The sequence below is a fragment of the Mesocricetus auratus genome, unplaced genomic scaffold (assembly GCF_017639785.1).
Source record: "Mesocricetus auratus isolate SY011 unplaced genomic scaffold, BCM_Maur_2.0 Super-Scaffold_100028, whole genome shotgun sequence".
Classification (NCBI taxonomy): Eukaryota; Metazoa; Chordata; class Mammalia; order Rodentia; family Cricetidae; genus Mesocricetus; species Mesocricetus auratus.
The window spans coordinates 20215064-20233249 of NW_024429209.1; the positions used below are offsets into that span (position 1 = coordinate 20215064).

General features: G+C 46.1%; 1 long non-coding RNA gene across 5 annotated transcripts in view; it reads right to left on the bottom strand.

Moving 5' to 3' along the window:
* Positions 1 to 296: 296 nt before the first annotated feature.
* Positions 297 to 18186, bottom strand: part of LOC121134426 — a 20931-nt gene continuing 3041 nt past the window's right edge. The window contains exons 3-6 of one of the 5 annotated variants that reach the window (XR_005871502.1): positions 14918 to 15097; positions 10546 to 10660; positions 10063 to 10182; positions 9884 to 9953 (exon numbers count right to left, since the gene is read on the bottom strand). This is a non-coding gene — a long non-coding RNA (uncharacterized LOC121134426). Of the gene's footprint in view, positions 865 to 9883; positions 9954 to 10062; positions 10183 to 10545; positions 10661 to 14917; positions 15098 to 15648; positions 15784 to 18186 lie in introns of those variants that run through there. The other 4 variants (XR_005871504.1, XR_005871500.1, XR_005871503.1 and 1 more) reach the window with 4 other exon arrangements.

Below are 18186 nucleotides of genomic sequence, written 5' to 3' on the forward strand. Positions count from 1 at the left end.
CATTGGATTTAGGTTGGTCACATGCCAATGATGGGTGGGCTCCTGCACGGGACAGAACCTCAGCTAGGCATGGAATGTGGGTCATCTTTGGGCAACAGGGGGGTTCAATGATGGGGTCTAGTCTCTTTCTTAGACTTCGGCTCAGCAGTCTACCCTGTGTTGTGTATAAATCAGACTTCTTTCCTTCCTTCCTTCCTTCCTTCCTTCCTTCCTTCCTTTTTTTCTTTTTTTTGAAGCAGGGTCTGATGTATCTCAGGCTGACCTTGAACTCACTATGAAGCCAAGGATGATCTTGAACTGCTAATCCTCCTGCCTCCACCTCCTAAGTGCTGATTTGCTTTTTTTTTTTTTTTTAAGTACTTGATTAAAAAGGAAACCAACAGAAAGTCAGAACATCTCTGGTTTCTTTCAAACCCTCAGTCTGAGGTCATTCACCTGGAATGCTTGGGCTTGGAAGTGTGCGCACATTTTAAATAAGAGTGTCAACAACGGGTCCCACCCAAGCAATAAGCTCTTGATTAGAGGAGGCCCGCCTGTGCGCACTGGGACGTGCCGGCAGCTGATGCTCAGAAAGCCCCAGAAACTGGCTGTTGCGGGGCAGCCCCCACCGTGGCCACGGAAACCTTGTGCTTTGGGATGAGATCACCACACACAGGCATGAAGAGCATCCAACAGATGTCCCCGGAGAAGGTCTTAAGATTGGCATGTAATGACAACTCCAACAATCGCAGGAGAACGAAGACAAAATTGGACGCCCCAGAGCCTGTGGGCCCCTCTGCCGGGCTTGGCTCCCATTCAGCCACCTCACATGTCTCTCATTTGGCCATAATCTTGGAACTTTGTTATCCATCGAATCCAAGGCCTCTGTGCTTAGGGGGAGAGAGAGAGAGAGAGAGAGAGAGAGAGAGAGAGAGAGAGAGAGAGAGAGAGAGAGAGAGAGAGAGTTTCAACCCTGGGAAACTCAGAAATAATGTTGTCCTAGAATGAGCAAGCCCCCTCTTCCCACTCCTGGCAGTTTCTCAGGCCTTTTGGAATGCGTCCTTCTCTGCTGGGTGACCTCAGAGCGGACGGCTGCCCTGAGGACCTCGGGAGGATCGGGACACCTGCAGCAGCCTTGATTCCCAGACAGAAGAGGCATGGGGGAGGGGGAGGGCTTGGCATGGAGGCCCCTATCAGAAGGCTAGCCAGCAGCAGCGTGGCTCCCCCATGTCTGCCCAGCTTTAACGCACCCCAGAACTCAGGCCTCAGTGATGGAGCTTGGCCTCATCATTGGTGATACTCTGTGGCCATGAGCTCCTGTGCGTGGGAAGTCCCTCGTCAAGGGGAGAGGGTTGCCGTTGGGACATCTTTCCCGTGTTTAGCATTTCCTGCTAAGGGAAAAGGAAGCTCATGGCTCCTGGGATGGGAAAGGAATGAGGGACTTGGGGAGACAAGATTTGGCCCACTCAGCCAGCCCAACCGCCAGGTTTTTCTGTTTGTTTTTTTTTAAGAACGTTTCAGTACAAAACCTTCCCATCAAAATTCTCCCTTGGCCCCATGGTAATGCTAATTACTCTGCTCTGGGCTGGGGCTTCCCCCAGATGAAAACTGGAAAATTCTAGCCAAAGCCCAGCTGTTTCAAAATAGCCCAGGCATCAGGGTGACTGATGGGAGCTTTTCCCTCACCACCAGATGTGGAGTCTTGCAGACAAAGCCTTGTCAGCCTGGCTTCCTTTGCCTCCTCAGTGCCACATTTCCAACCTCTAGGTAGGTCTTTACTCATAATCCATGCTACCCTAAACCATGGACATTCAGCATGGACATGGGGGGGGCAGGTGGAGATGGTTCTAAGTGATTGGTTAGTTCTGGATGGCCATGCTTGATGGACACTGTCTTGTCTGCCCTGAAGGATGTAGCTCTGAAACAGTGTTTGTTGAATAGATCTATGTCTGGAAGTCTTCATTGCACCAACAAATCCTTTTTGGATTTCTTGGCAGAAGAGCCAAGTTTTGTTATTCTGTAGAAAAGGATTTTGGCATGAATGTCACAAGGTTGTGGTGTATTCCATAAGAAATAAGACATCTATCTGAGTGGATGGTGGTGAAGGCTTCCCAATGAACCATGAATGAGTGTTTCAGAAGGATCCTTGGACAAGCAACTCTAAGATTGGAGTTCTTCTTAAAGACTCGGGAACTTGGTGGCCATCTGGTCTTCTCCTAAAGGACCAAGAACCTTCTTGTCTACCAGAAATATTTAGAAGGTTGGAGGTCTTCATGAGAATATGGAGATTGGAGGTCTTCATGAGGCATCTTGGGTCCAGAGAGCTCTCAAAGACATAGGGGGTGACAGAGAGCCGCCCCAGCGTTGGGGGAAACATGCCATAGGCTGGGCTGTTCTTGGGAGTCCCCACAAGGGGGACCTCTTGAGCTTCAGTTGGGGTAGTTGGGAGTCTGGGTGGAAACCCAGAACTCGCCTCTTCCAGAGTTGGCCAAGGGCCGAGGACCATAAGCCTCCCTGGCTTCCTCCCAGACTTTGGGTAAGACCTATGGAAGACCAGTGTTGGGGTTCATGCTCTCTCCCACGCTAAGGGTCATCATATGGAATGCACTGAGGACATACTTTGAGATTGGAGGGGATGGTTAATGGAATTACCCAGCCTTGTCTTCTTCCAGACTCACGGGCAACTCAGAACAAAAGCCACAAATGAAACAAGAAAGAACACTCAGCAAGTTCCATAAACAGTGAAACAAAACATCTCCCGTCCTCGAGTCTTTCCCCCAAAGATGCGTAGAAGATGGGGTTGGAGGACTTTGAGTCAGAAAGCACAGAAAATTAAAATGCAAGGAAATTATGGTGATTCTAGCAAATCAAATTTTCTTGCATTGTGTTGAGATTAAGTTCGTGGTCTCTTTCATATATTCAAAATAAAGAATATCCCTAGAGTACGAACTTGTGGGAAAACCTAAATTATGCTTGAAAAACCCATTTTGTTAGGAGTCACAAGATTTTTTAAAGAGAAATAGTAATATTTAATTATGGTATTATTTTACCATCTAGAAGATTAATACACTTTTCAATTTCAGGAGAGTGTCTGAACCTTGTTTTTTAAATTACCATACAAATAGAATCCCGAAGACACAAATATTGGCTTAAATGTTGTAGACATGGTACTGGGAAATACATTGGCTTCCTAAATATTCAATAAGCAAGGCTTTCACTCTGCCTTCCCTTGTGACTCTGGATGGTTGTCATCCTGGGCAGTAGAGCTCAGGGTTGGCTAAGGAGACATCATGCGACGATTGGATAACCAAGGGGGATCAGTAATCAGGGACGGGACAGTTGTCATCGGAACAAAATGGCGCCCGTTTCTATAAAGTGCTGCTCTGCACGGCCCCAGTTGACTTACCCACTCTGTCTGCCACCAGCTGACAGGTCAGAAAGCAGAGTCTCATGAGACCTGGCTCTTTTCATGACAATGTCAACAGAAAGGTCCTACCTCAAATCCAGGCCACTGGGAACCACAGCCACTTGTGCTTGCTACCCATGGGCTTCAGTTGTGTGTGTGTGTCTACAACATAGTGGACATGCTTCTGTCAGGGTTCCTAGTCAGGTGGTGAACCACTGTCAGGCGGCGGACCATTGTCTTGGAGCATCCTGCCTCGTGCATGCCCAGTTTGCCGAAAGGAGGCAGAGAAGGCGTTCTGTGGGTCTGGATTCAGTGACTGCTTGTCCCTTCAGGGTCTTACGTAAACGGGAACAGCTTGACAGATGGAGGAGCAGGTAATGGGCTCTCTGGGCAGAGCTGTGAGGGTGGCAGGAAGGTGTGAAGAACACAGGAACGGAGGAGCATGTAATTAGTCCTGAGCTGGGCACAGCTGTGGGTGTTGTCATGGGGAGGGCACAGAGACGAGGGGCTGCTGGGGGTCCAGGCTCTGGAGTGTCCAGGGCAGGGAAGCTGCCAGTAGGGGAAGATCAGTGTGTTCTCAAACATCTTGTGTTCTAAAGGACATTGTGCCCATGGTGTATGTGAATGCCTGTGTGTGTGTGTGTGTGTGTGTGTGTGTGTGTGTGCGCGCGTGCGCGCGGGCACAGGCGTGTGTCGTGCAAACCGCTATGACTCCAGGGGACCAGATGGACACTGTGCATTTGATTACTTTCTTGTCTGTTTCGACTCCATTTGTTAACCACCACATCCAGCCTGGGGTGGTTTTAGGACGAAGTGAAGGTGGAGACTGATAGATTATTTTTTAAAAATAAGTTAAGTGAGAATGAGCTCTTTGATTGGAAGAGAAATGTTGATTTCATTTTAGGACAGCAATGATCAGAGAAGATCAAATTGGTTTGCTTGTCCACAGCCACAGGTGGTTGGAGGCCAGGGCTCTGAGGCCCTGCTGCTCGTGTTAAAGATGACGTGGTCTATCTGTTGGGGTCCAGGCCATCACAGGACAGAGAGGCAGAGGCTGCAGACAGGAAAACAACCCAACGAGTAGTGTGGGGTGCACATGCTTCCTTAGCCAGGGATCACGGGGTGCTGTTCCTCAGATGAGCTTGGAACAAGTTCTGTTTTGGGGGATGTGCTACTTGAGGAGGCACAGGCTGGGGACTGGACCTTGTCCCCAGACACACACGGGTGAGAACAGAGTGTGGCGGAGCAGCTGGGGACATCTTCCCTCAGCTGGAAACCCTGAAGGGCGGCGAGATCGTCAAGAAATGGAGAAAGGAAGAGGAAGCACTTTGATAAGTGGACTGCAGGTGACACGCGGGCCGTTTACTTCAGCCCGACTGGAAAACCTTCTGGCCTTGTTGTCCCAAATGTGCATAGGTGAGGGATGTAGTGACCTGGGAGACAGAGGAGCCAGACCAGAGCAGAGGCACAGGAAAAGAACATTGTGTTCTGTGGCTTGTTATTTTCACTGAAGCTATTTTGTGCCCATATCAGGGCAATCAGAAAATATAGGCAAAAAAAAAAAAAAAATAGCAAGTGGGCCTGCTCCCTGGCAGAGCCTGTGGCAAGGGTGTCCGGCCATCTCTGAGCCCTGTTTCCGTAGTGACAATCTTGGAAACTGAGCCATTTGCTTTCATTGAATGAATAAACCTTTTTAGTCTTTTCTTTTTTTTATACACATACAATGCACTCATAAAAGTCTGTATAAGATGGATCACTCTGAGACCCATTGTCTTAGTCTAATAACAGATTTTTAGAGATCTTTGCAGAGGTTCTCATTTTATTTATTTAAATTTGTTTTTAGGTAGAGGGACTAATGAATATTTGTTTATGGCAGTAGTGGATGAATCTGAGCTAATGAAGAAGCAGAGATGGGGGATAGAGCGGCTGAGGGAAGCAGGAACCCTCACCAAGAAGAGCCCTATAAACACGGCTCGGACGCCCCAAACAAAAGCCGAGTGTGCTCTGCAGTGCAGTGGAATTTCAAGGCAATAGGTTTAAAGTGAACGTCATGCATCGAGCCTCTCCCCGAAGGCCCCTGACAGTGCGTACAGTGAATCACGTTCATGGTTTCTCATTTGTCCTCTCAGAAAAACAGCTCTCTGCCCATCCCTGCCTATATATATGTGTGTGTGTATGTGTGTGTTTTATTTGGCTATTAAAATAGTTTTATGCATGCAATCTTTTCATACATATAGTTCTACCCTTTGCTCTTTACACTTAAATTATCAGAGACAGCCTTTCATTTTAGACTCATCTCTCTGTGGAAGAGGCACAAAATCATAACATCTGGAGGAATCTTGACTTAACGAACTGTTCCTCTGTTGGTGGCTGTTAGACTGTGGGCCATTCCTACTTCTGGCTCTTGCTTTTTTCCTATTATGAAGAACAATATGTTGGATCGCCTCCTCAGCGTTTCTTGGGGTAACAGTTTGTGTGTGTCGTAATTCTCCTCCTCACAAAGAAGCTGTATGTATGATGGACATTAGTAATTGTGGCCACATTGTCTTCCTGGAACGCTGCTTTGGTTTCTTCTCCACTGGAGATGTGTGAGCATAGCTACATAAACGCACCTCTGGCCACATCAGAGACCGTCGAATGCAAATGTGATGCATACCTATTTTTGAAATAAGACTTTAGTGGGTTTCTGAGGCTGGGCTCGAACTCACTATCTTCCTGCCTTAGCTCCCTGGGATAACAGGCATGTGCCATCGCATTCCAAAACAATGCTTAGATGTCTGCCAATCTAACAGATGAGGGCGAAAAGAAATTACAGCCCCTGGTTAGTCGTACATTTTGTTCTGTGTCTACAGCTAAGTAAGGGCAGCAGTTCATAAACATAAAAATAAAGCAGCTGCTTTGTTTCTCTTGGGGCCTATTCCTCTGCGTATCTTTCCAGACACCGCTCTCACTCAGGCCCCTATTGTGACCCAGCTGAAGGGTTGCAACGGCCTCTTGCTTTCCCCACACGCGCACACACAGGCACCTGTAATTTATTCTCTTAGAGCACTGAGTAGTGTGAGTTGGCATTCTGTCTCTGCAAACGTGATCTGAATATTCAGAGGGACTCAATGTCCCACGGTTAAACACAATCTAAACAACTCTTTTAAAGAGAGGGGAATCATTGCAACACTCTGGACCCCAAAGAACCCTGAAATGGGAGCTGTGAAAACGCTGCTGGGGGTGGTAAATGGAAATGCTGTGATGACGGGCTACAGGGCTAGACCAGTCTTAGGTGCCCAGTGCCCTTGGCTCCTGGAAGAAGCAAACATGAGTGGCCTCTTAGGGAGGCACCACCATTTTAGAGTTCAAGATTTTCTACGAAAATGTGAGTTTTCAATTTAGGATCACCAAAGACACAGGTCAACATCTCATGTAGAGCAAAGGTTACCAGAAACAAAAGGCACACATCCAAAGAGCACCAGCTACTGGAATTCTATGTCACAGAATACATACAGATATGTATGATACTCCTAATGAAATGAGATATGAAAACTTGAAAGCTGAGCAAGTAACACAAGCCTAAAAAAATCACTAAGAAAATATGAAAAACCCCCAACGACGTCATAAGTAAAAGTATAGTTGTCAAAATAAAAATGTAACTGCCCTCTGCAACAGATTAGATACCATTGAAAGGAGATCATTAAAACAGGAGACCGCTATAAAGAAATGGCCTTAAAGCCAGAAAAGAAATAGAAGGACAGGAAATTAAACAAAGAGGGATGAAAGACAAAGGATGCTCCTTGAGAAAGACTAAGCAATGCCTCTCAGAAGGGAAGGAGGGGAAAGTCTGATAAATTCTCAAAATGGCAAAGGACAGTGACAAAGGACACCAAGCCACTGGTGCAGTGAGCACCAAGCAAGACTAATGAAAAGAAATCAATACTTGAGCCTGCAGAACACCAAAAACAAGAGGAAGAAGCAGATAATTTTTCACAGACTTGCATGCCCACTAAAACAATTCCCAAGGGCAGGGGCCAAAACAGGGAAAATTTCCAATCAACAAGAACCTACCACCTCACCTCTAGGCCTTCGATTCTCAGCCTTCCTGATGCTGACACCCTGCAAGGGGACCCCCCAAACCATAAAATTATTTTGTGGCTATTTAATAACTGTGACTTTGCTACTGCTATGAATCATCATGTAAATATCTGACATACAGAATATCTGATATGCCGCCCCTGTAAAAGGGTCATCATCCCCAAAGAGGTCACATACCATGGGTTGAAAATTGCTACTCTAGTCAAAGGAATTCATGAAGGAGGAAAGTTAACAAGAAGAAAAGTCTGATTTAAGATTTTAAAAACCTCCTCCCCCTCCCTCCCCCCTCTCTCTCTTCCTTTTTTTTCTTTCTTCTTTCTTTTGTCAGGCTGGCATCCAGCCTGTGTAACTGAGACTGACCTTGAGTGCACTCCTCTTGCCTTCGTCTCTCAAATGGTAAGATTACAACAGGCGCGCACAACCATGCCTGCTGTGAATGGTCTGACTTTGTGTGGTGGGTTGGGGGGTAGGAGGACATGTGTGGAGACCACAGGTTGATGTCAAGTGTCTTCAATGATTGTCCTTTACCTTATTACAGTTTTTTGTGTGGATGTATTTTGTGTGTGTGTGTGTGTGTGTGTGTGTGTGTGTGTGTGTGTGTGTAGGTGTATGTATGCGGTGGTTTGGAAGAAAATGGCCCCCAGAGGGAGTAGCACTATTAGGAGGTGTGGCTTTGTTGGATTAGGCATGGCCTTGTTGGAGGAAGTGTGTCACTGTGGGGATGGGCTTTGAGGTCTCCTATGTTCAAGCTACACTCAGTGTGGTACACAGTTCACTTCCTGTTGCCTGCAGATCAAGATGTAGATCTCTCAGCTCCTTCTCCAGCACCATATCTGCCTGCAGGCTGCCATGTCACACCATGGTGATAATGGACTATACCTCTATAAGTGTAAGTCATCCCAATTAAATGTTTCTCTTCACAGCCACAGAAACCCCAAGACAGTGTGCTTTCTTTTCAAAAATATTTTAGTTATTCACAAATTTTGTACAATGTGTGTTGATCACAATCATCCCTCCCCCAGATCTTCTCAGATCTACCCCTCTCTTCCATACCCACCCAATTCTGTGTCCTCTTTTTTTTTTTGTCTAATAAACCTATTGAATTCAATTTGTGCTGTTCATATACTCTCAGATGCGTGGCCTTTCACTGAACTGTGATCAACTTTTATTAAGGGGAGACTCTCAAAGAAAACCAACTCTCCCTCCACCAGCAACTGTCAGTTGCCAATAGCTCCTCAGATAGGGCTGGGACTTTGTGCCCCACCCCCTTTTCCATGCTGGGACTTGGTCTGACTGGAGTTTGCACAGGTCTTGTGCATGCTGTCACAACTGCCTCTGGCTCTTAATGCCCTTTCCACACTTTCCACTCCCTCTTCTGCTATGATACCTTAGCCTCGGGTGGAGAAGGTGTGACACAGGTGTCCCACTTAGGGATGAGCATGCCACAGGCTAGCATTTTCTGCCCCTTGACAAGTTGCAGAAGTCTGTGTTAATTGCCACCCTACTGCAAATAGTGGCTTTTCTGATGTGGGTTGAGCAATGAATGCCCTGATCTCTGGACACAACAGTAAGTAATTATGAGTCAACTTAATGTTTTTCACTTACCAGAATTATAGTAGTAGCTTCTCTGTTAGGACCTATGGCTTGTTTAGGTCACGGGTTCTTGGTTGAGTAGTGGTGCCAGGTATGGGCTTAAACTTGTGGAACAGGGCTTAAAACCAATTAGAAAGTGGGTGGTTGTGCCTATGATGTCTGTGCCACTGTTGCACAGATGGCTATGTCTTGCCAGGCTGGTCATTATTGTAGTTCACAAGGTTCATAGCTGGATCAAGCTGGTGACTCCTTTTCTCCTCTGGTGTCTTGCGCAACACACTTGACCTTACAACCTATGACAGCTAGCTAGTCGGGATGACGCTTTCAGGTCAGAACCAGCTTGATACATTCATGTTCTTGTGACTCAAACACATGGTGGTGCCTTCATCAATAGGGTCCTTATCATCAACTTCTGGAGGGCAACCAGGAGCATTGGCAATAGTCTGAAATGTTTGGGATTCTATGGGACCTCACCAAGTCAACAGCTCCAAAGGAGGTAACTCCTTCCTAGCCCTGGGCTTTTTATTTGTTAGTCTGTGTTTTCTGGTAGGGTTATTGCTGCACCATATCATGGTAACCCTGTTTTAGCTCTTATTATACGTGTATATATATATATATATATATATATATATACATATGCATATACATATATATATAATACATGTATGTATTTTAGGAAGCTTCTGCAGGAATAGGTTCTTGTACAAATTTTCAGAAAGGTTTTCTGGGCTATTTATCCCTCTCCATATTTCCTCCTCTACCACTCTACCATGGCCTCCTATTCACCACCCAGTTTAACCCTTTCCGATCCATCATTCCCCTCCGACCTTTAGCTACACGTAGGAGAATGGAACTGGATCCAACTGAACTCCAAACGGGTCAAGAAGCCCCGAACCTGATGGAGGAGAAAGCAGGAATATGCCTGAGCTCCTTGGCACAGGAAAGCATTTTCTGAATAGGACACAATAACATAGGTGTTAAAACCAACAATTAACAAATGGTACCTCATGAAACGAAAAAGCTTTTGTATATATAGCAAACGGCACCATCATTCAAGTGAAGAGTCAGCTTACAGAATGTGGAAGAAAAAATCTTTACATTTACGTCTGGCAGAGGGTTAGTACCTAGAATACACAAAGAAATCAAACACTTGAAATCATGAAAACAACACAATTAAAAATGGGGCATAGGTCTAAAGAGAGGGTTCTCAAGAGATGGAATACAAATGGCTGAGGAGCACTTCAAAACATGTCTGTCATCCTCAGGGAAATGCAAAATAAAACTGCTTTGAGATTTCATCTTCCCCCAGTCAGAATGGCTAAGATAAAAACAAAACAAAACAACAAACAAACAAAATAACCTCCCTCAAGCAAGTGTTGACCAAGTCTGGGGTGGCTATGGGGAACGGGGACGTGTGTCCTCTGCTGGAGTGAGTGCAGACTGGAAGCCAGTGTGGCGGTTTCTCAAAACACTGGGAACAGACCCACCTCAAAATCCAGCTCTGCCACTCCTCCTGAGCCTGTGTCCAAAGGATTCTGCATCTCACTACAGGGACCCTTGCTCATCCGTGTTTGTTGTTGCTCTATTCATAATGGCTAGAAACTGGAAGCAGGCGAGAGGGCAATGAAAATGTGGTTATTATGAAAATGTTCCAGGCATTAAGGACAACAAAATCGGGGCTGCAGAAATGGCTCAGGAATTAAGAGTACTGCCTCTTGTTGAGGACCCGGGTTTCATTGCCAGCACCCACTCCATGGCTGGAAACCATCTGTAACTTTAGTCTCAGGGATACAGCACTCTCGTTCTGACCTCTGCGGGCACCAGGCACGCAATGGCACACAAATACGCATGTGCACAAAACATGCTTCTGGAGGTTTCTGTCCTGCCCAGTCCCACTGCTGCTGAGACCCACATAAACTTATACTAATTATAGACTTATACTAATTATAGACTCTTTGGCCAATGACTAAGGCTTCTTTCTTATTGCCTATCTCTCTCTTAATTATTAACTCATTTTTATTAAACTATGTTTTGCCATGAGGCTGTGGCTTAACCATTATGTTCCCGCTAATTATTTCTTTGGTGGCTACATGATGTCTCCCTGGCGACTCACTCTCTGCCTATCTCTTCCCGGCATTCTCCCAGTCTGGTAGTCCTGCCTATACTTCCTGCTTGGCTACATCCTGCCTGTCCATTGGCCAAAACATCTTTATTCATCAACCAATTAGAGAAACATATATTCACAGTATACAGAAGGACCTCCCCCATCAAAAACATTTGTACACATAGAATAAAATTAAAAAGTCTAAAAATAGAAACAATAAATACAAAAGTGTGAAAAACACAGGTAAACAGATGGGTTTGGAGACAGTCATTCTGAGTGACAGAATTCGGACTCAGAGAGACACATGTCATTTATTTTGTCTCCTATGTGGGAGTCATCTGTGAATCTTCAGATGTGTGTGTGCCATTTGGAATACCATCGAGGCCAGAAAATTAATAAGGGGCTGTGGGGTAGGCTTTTAAGAGAAGAGAACTAGAGTATAGTGAAAATATTGATTTTTAAAGCAGAAGAATGGGTAAATAATGTTAAAATGTTGTAAATCATCAGGGTGTAGTGGTGCATGACTTTAATTCCAGCACTCAGGAAGGGGCAATCTCTGGGAATTCTAGGCCAGCCTGGTCCACGTAGAAAGCCGTAGGTCAGCCAGGGTTACACAGTGACACCATGTTCAAAACAAAACAGAACAAGGCACAAGCTACACACAAGCATTGTGTCACCCCAAATCAGAAGACGGAAAGAGAAAGGACAGTTCCAGCAGTGTGGGCGCTGGACCTGCTGTCTTAGGCACTTAGGAGGTAATGGCAGGGGACAGAAAATTCAAGACTGGCATGAGCAACTTGGTGAGATCTTGTCTCAAAACAAACCGTAAAAAGAATCCAGAGATACAGCTTAGTGGTCAAGTACGTCCTGTGTATGCATGCGGCCTTCAGTTAGATCCCCAGAACTCAGAGAAACAAACAAAAAGAGTAGGGACGATGAGACCAGCCCCCAAATATTACAAAAAGTAAAAATAAAATAAAAGAGAAGAAGAAAAAAGAAAGAAAAGGAAAGAGCCATTCACGCTGATCCTGAAAGATCCAACCTATCATCCCAGCTGCTTGGGAAGGTGAGGCAGGAGGATTGTGGGCTCAAGGTCAGCCTGAGGTATAGAAGGAGTTTGGGGTCAGTTTGAACAATTTAGTGGGACCTCGTCTCAAAACAAAAGGTCAAAAGAGGGTTGGAGAGGTGACCCCTAGAACCCGGAGAGAGATGTAAATCTATGAAGTACAATCTGCAGAAAATAAAGGCTGTTTGGAAACAAATCAGATAAATGGGACTGGGTCTGATCACCTATTAAGGAGATGAAGAAATTGGATTCACTCTCCTCCCCACGCCAGTTCTGTGATATTTTCAGCAGACACTCTTGAGACGGGGAGACCCAGAATGGCAGAAAGTAAAGAAACACACTGCACACTAATAAGGGGGGAAACGATGGCTGCATCAACGTCAGAAGTAAGATGTACAACCGAAAGCTTTACTGGGCACGCGGTGGTGTCTGTACCAAAGGTCCAATCTACCAGGAAGATAAAGTCACAGGGAGTATGGGGACACACAAGGCGCGAAGATCGCGGCAGGCCTAGGGAGGTCTTAACTCATCGTCACTCTGAAGGAAGACTGCAGGACACGTCTTTAGTCTGAGGCAGAGGATTGAACCTGGGGCTTCACACAAACCAGGCACCGAGTCTCCACAAGGCTAGCTTCTCGGTTGTGTACACATCAGTAGGCAAAAGACTGAAAACGGCACAAAGGGTGTTAAAACGTGAGAAAAGAATAATCTGCTCCATTACGTGTCTGTGGACACATCTCCATGTGTTGTGCAAGCCTGATGGCCAGTGTTGATTCCCAACTTGACAGCGTCCGCAGTCTCCTAGGCGGTCAGCCCGCAGGTGCACCTGTGAAAGTCCACCAGTGACTGTACTGATCAGGTTAACCGAAGCGAGAGCACTCTCCCACCGTGGGCGGGGCCACTCCCCAGGCTGAGCTGAAAGGAGAAGGCAAGCGTCCATCTCAGCTCCCTGACTGAGGACACAATGTGACCAGCTGCTGCGAGCTCCCGTTGCCACACCTCCTTCCCTTGACAGACTGTATGTAACCTGGACCTGCTTCCTATAGATGCCCTTTTTTCCCTAACTTGCTTCTGCTAGGATAGTTTGTTTATCAGGACAACAAGGGAAAAAAAGCTGGAACAATACACCCAGGCAGGCACGTGTGTCTCAGTGCCCAGTACTCAGAATACGCATAGCTTTCCTACATTTGAAACTGTGCAATATTTACAACCCCGGAAAGGCCATAAAGTGAGTCTTGAAGACTTGGTAGATTCATGCAGGATGCCTTTCTGGTCACAGTATAAGCCAATGAAAAGTCAGTAAGGAAGATATTTTTAATTTTTTTTTACATGAGTGGGCTCAGTAGTTAAGAGCCCCTCTTTCTGATAACACTGGCTTGGTTTCTAGAACCAATATGGCAGTTCACAACCATCAGTAACTCTAGTTCCAGGGGACCAGATGCTCTCTTCTGGCCTCCATGGGCACCAGGTGAACATGTGGTGCATGTACATATGTGTGGGCAAAACACAAATACACATACAATAATGAAAAAAATTAAACATTGGAAAATTCTTCTGTGCTTTGGAATGAAAAAAATATGCCCAAGACACAAAGAGTATCAATGAAAAAATCAACATCTGAAGAACATAAGGGCAGATCCTGGAAGGAAGTCAGCATTCACCAACACTTGTGGGATACAGAGCCCGCGGAGAGTGGCGCTTTCAAGTGAGCCTGTGGGCTGAGGTACTTATGTTCGCAAGGAGGAAGGCTGACAATTATCATCCAATATAAAGAGTTGGGAAAGGAGAGTACAGCAAAGGTAGTGGAAATGAAAAAGATAATAAGAGCGAAAATCAGAGAGCAATAAAGCAGGAAACACATTTTTGAAGAGCGAAGGAATGGGCTCTGTGTTGGTTCTCTGACTCAACCAAAAACAAACAGAAGGAACAGAGATGGGAGAAGAGGGGGGAAGAGGAGGGGGGGGAGGGCAGTAGCACGGGGGAGAAGGGAGGGCTACCCTGGAGACCAAGTGCGATCGGAAATACAGCTGGTGAGTAATATCTGTCTACAGCTATTCTAAATCATCCTAGAGCTGCTAAAGAGCTGGGAGGGTGCTTGTAAATATCCCTCTTACCCCACGAAAACACAAACAAAAACATGCTAAGGGATGCATGCATTCAGGACAAGATTTCTCCTCTGTGTATCCCTGGCTGTCCTGGAGCTCATTCTGTAGACCAGGCTGACCTCAAACTCAGAGATCCGCCTGCCCCTGCCTCCTGAGTGCTGGGATTAAAGGCATGCGCCATCACCACCCGAGAAGGCCACAGCATCTTTATAGATAACCTCCACCAGAGATCAGACATAGAGTCCCTCAGTGTGATTCCCAAGAGGTAGTGGAAGGAACAACCTGTCATTTGGTCTGGGTCTTACGACCAAGGGCAGACGTGGGAGCTATAAAGCTTCCTCAGGTTGGTTCAGTTTGGTGGGTAGCCCTCTCACCAGAAAGAAGGCACATTTAAACAAACACTCACACCTGGCATTCAGTCTAACAAATTAGATCCATCTTGGATCAGAGTCACCCAGCCTAAAATACTTAGTTGTTATTGGCGATTGGGAAAGCTCTCTAAGACACAACTCATTACGGTGTGGTGCCCGTGGTAGGTAGGCTCGTCGTCACATTCTGCAAAGCTATGGTGTAGTTTCTCTCACCAGCAGTGGAAAGCTTTGAGCAGAGACTTCACACACACTGCCTTCCACGTCAGTATTCCTGGCCATCTCCGTTCTACCAACCACGGTTCTATTGCCCAGAACCGGAGGTTGAGTTCCTTGGTGCCGTCTTAGCATGATGATGGGGAGGCAGCCAGTCTTGACTTCCAGATTCAGCACGTGCTAGGAGTGGATGCCGAACACATCAGCAAAGCCTGCTAGCAGATTCTCAACTCAGTGACTTCTCTCATGGGATGCCCCAATCCCTGACATTACTCCACCAACCTGTAGTCATCCCCTGATGTCTGGGGCCACCCCATCAACCTACAGAAATACCAGGGTGCCTAGAGTCACTCCACAAACCGATAGCAAAAGGCAAAGTGTGGTTGCAAGAAGGTCAGAGGAGAAAGAGTAAAGAGTGGTGGGAAATTGACTCGCTAATGAATGTCTGGCATCGTCAGCATCCACAAAACTTTCTGGTATGTCCAACCTTTTGGCACTGCAACACATGAGTCATCCACAAAGCTCATGCTTGAGAACTGTGCAAATGTGTGTGTTATATTGACATGTGATGCACATTGTGTACCCAGGCTAGCTGGCTTCTGTGCTTCTAGGAGATCCCGCCATCTCAGCCTCTCATGGCATCATAATGGAGTATTCCACTTTAGGGGTGCTGGAATGACAGATGCTCACTACCACATCCAGCTTTTAAAAACTTTTATTTGGGGATTTCATGCGTGAGTACACTTTATTTTCATCCTTTCCATCCCCCCTCTCCCCTTCCAATTCTTCCATGATTCTTGGGATGCAGGGATGTCTCAGCAGGTGGTAGCACTAGTTGCACAAACTTGATGATCTGAGTTTGGTCTCTGGAACCCACATAAGAACACCAGATGCAAAACAAGACTGGAAAGAGATCCCCATTGGTGCAATAGTGGTTCTTACGTCTTGGGGGTAACCAACAACTGTCTTATTTGACCTAAAGCCCTTTCAGTTAGAAGGAACTCATGCCTGTTACTGTAAATCTCACTAAAAACCTGTAGCTGGAGAGGGCTTAGATCCCAGAGGAGAAAACACTGCCTCTGCGTTCTTATATTAATATAGCAACATTCTTAACATTGCCTCCTAAAACACCTTTTCTTCTCAGAGATAAGCGCTCCTTACCAAGGAAGCTTCCCTTTGCAGCAAGGCAGAGGTTGCTAGAGAGATCCAAAATGACTCAAAATGCAGAAAATAGGCGACTTCAGGGTGTCCAGCAACCAACTGGGACCTCTATATATAACACAGGGGATGTCACAGAAAAGGAGTTGGAAAGGCGTAAGAGCCTCAGGACCAGGGTGGCTGTGTGTGGTGAGCATCTGTCATTCCAGCACCCCTAAGGTGGGATACTTCTTTACGATGCCATGAGAGGCTGAGATGGGGGGGTCTCCTAGACAGAAGCTCAGGGGCCGGCTAGCCTGGGTACTTAGTGTGTAGCGAAAGCAAGAGAGACCCGCTTCAGAGACAAGGCAGAAGAATACCGACTCCTGCGTGCCGTCTCTGCACGTGAACCATGACATGCGTATGTCTGCGCGCGCGCACACACACACACACACTCATTTTTAAAGAATTTCATAATATTTTAAAAGCAAATGATGATTTTGTGTTGTATGGCATTCATAACTACTTTTGGCCATGGGAAGCCAGTGAGTGGGTCACCGGTTGAACCTGCCTGAATGATCTAAGTGGACAGGTTGCCAAGGTTTCCACAGGCCTGCCCTGCTTCTTTGGAAGGGACACTTGGAGGGTAAAGACCCTAAAGCCACTGGAGGACAGAGTGACAAAGAAACATGAAAGAGAGCCTGGGAGAGGGATCTCTTGTGGGGGGGGGTATGGCTGCTGAAATCCTTACATAAAATGCCAGCTAGTAAAGTGCCACCCGATATAGCAAAGACAACTTGCCATGTCTATGTCGGGTTTAAGTGGTGGCGACAGAGAAACCCATCACTGCGCTCACCACATCCCCAGATTCAAAGGCTCCCTCACAAACGCAGAGAGCATCTGGTAAAATTCCACACGCATTCACAATCAGAAGCCCTTGTCACAGGAAAGAGTTCGCCGTGTCCTTAGGCTGATTAGGGACATTATCAAAAAATCCCCACACTGAATGCTGTTTTTTAATGGTGAAATCCTGAACTTTGGAGAGCGGGAGTAAGACAGGGGGTTGCTATATCACTGAAACGAACGCCAATTACACTAGACGTCTTAGGGACGGTCCCTGCAGCAGAGTGAGAACAGGAAATCAGAGGCATAAAGATGGGAAAACAATGGGATTGGCACTATTTGGAGATGATATGATTGTCTGTGTAAAAATTCAGTATCTATAGACAAATTATTAGAAATAATAGGAGTTTAGCAAGACAGACGAAGGAAATAGAGCAGCGTGCAGAAATCAATTACATTCCATAACAGCAACAAATAGTTAGGGGAAGAAAGACATTTACAGCAGCAGTAAAAGGTATCTGGCACCAAGGAATACATCGCAAGGAAATATGCAAGATATAGTTGGAGGAGATTATAAAAATTTATTGAAAGACATTAAAGAAGATATAAATAAATGAAAGAATATATATTCATGGATAGAAAATAAAATATCAAGAGAGATGTCTGTTCTCTACCAAGATACAATAGATTCCAGTAAAAATAACCCCAAAGATTGTCTTGTTTTATTATTATTATTTTTTAGGGGTTCTGACAAGATGATTATAAAACACGAACAAGCAAAGATGTCAAAACTCAAAGGGAAATAAGATGCAGGGCCTATTTGCTGCACAGCTGACCGCGAGCACCTGGAAAATGTGGTGGTTTTGTTACAGTGCGGATTCTGCCACGACAGAAACAAAGGAACCAGAGGAGCAGACCCCGGCCGGGCTCCCTTACAGTGCCGCCTCTGTAACAGGGGAGGGGGAGGGGAAGAGAAGGGAGGGTGCCCAAGGAGGAGGGCCAGGGCGCCTGGCTTATCCACACAGGAAAGAAAGGAGGGGAGTGAAGGAGGAAGAGACGGCATTCCTTTCTCAGTTTCCAAAGGGTAAAAGAATGAAATGTAAAAGGCGGGCGGGCGGAGTGTCTTTCTGACCTCGGGGTGGCAAGATTCTTTAAAAGCAAAGCTTGCCAAGTGCCCCCGGGGTGCTGAAGGACAAGCTTGTACACACGCCATGTTAGGAGCTTCCGTTGCAGAGACACCATAAAGGAGATGGGGGGGGGGATAAGCCTCACGCTTTCTTTATTATTAT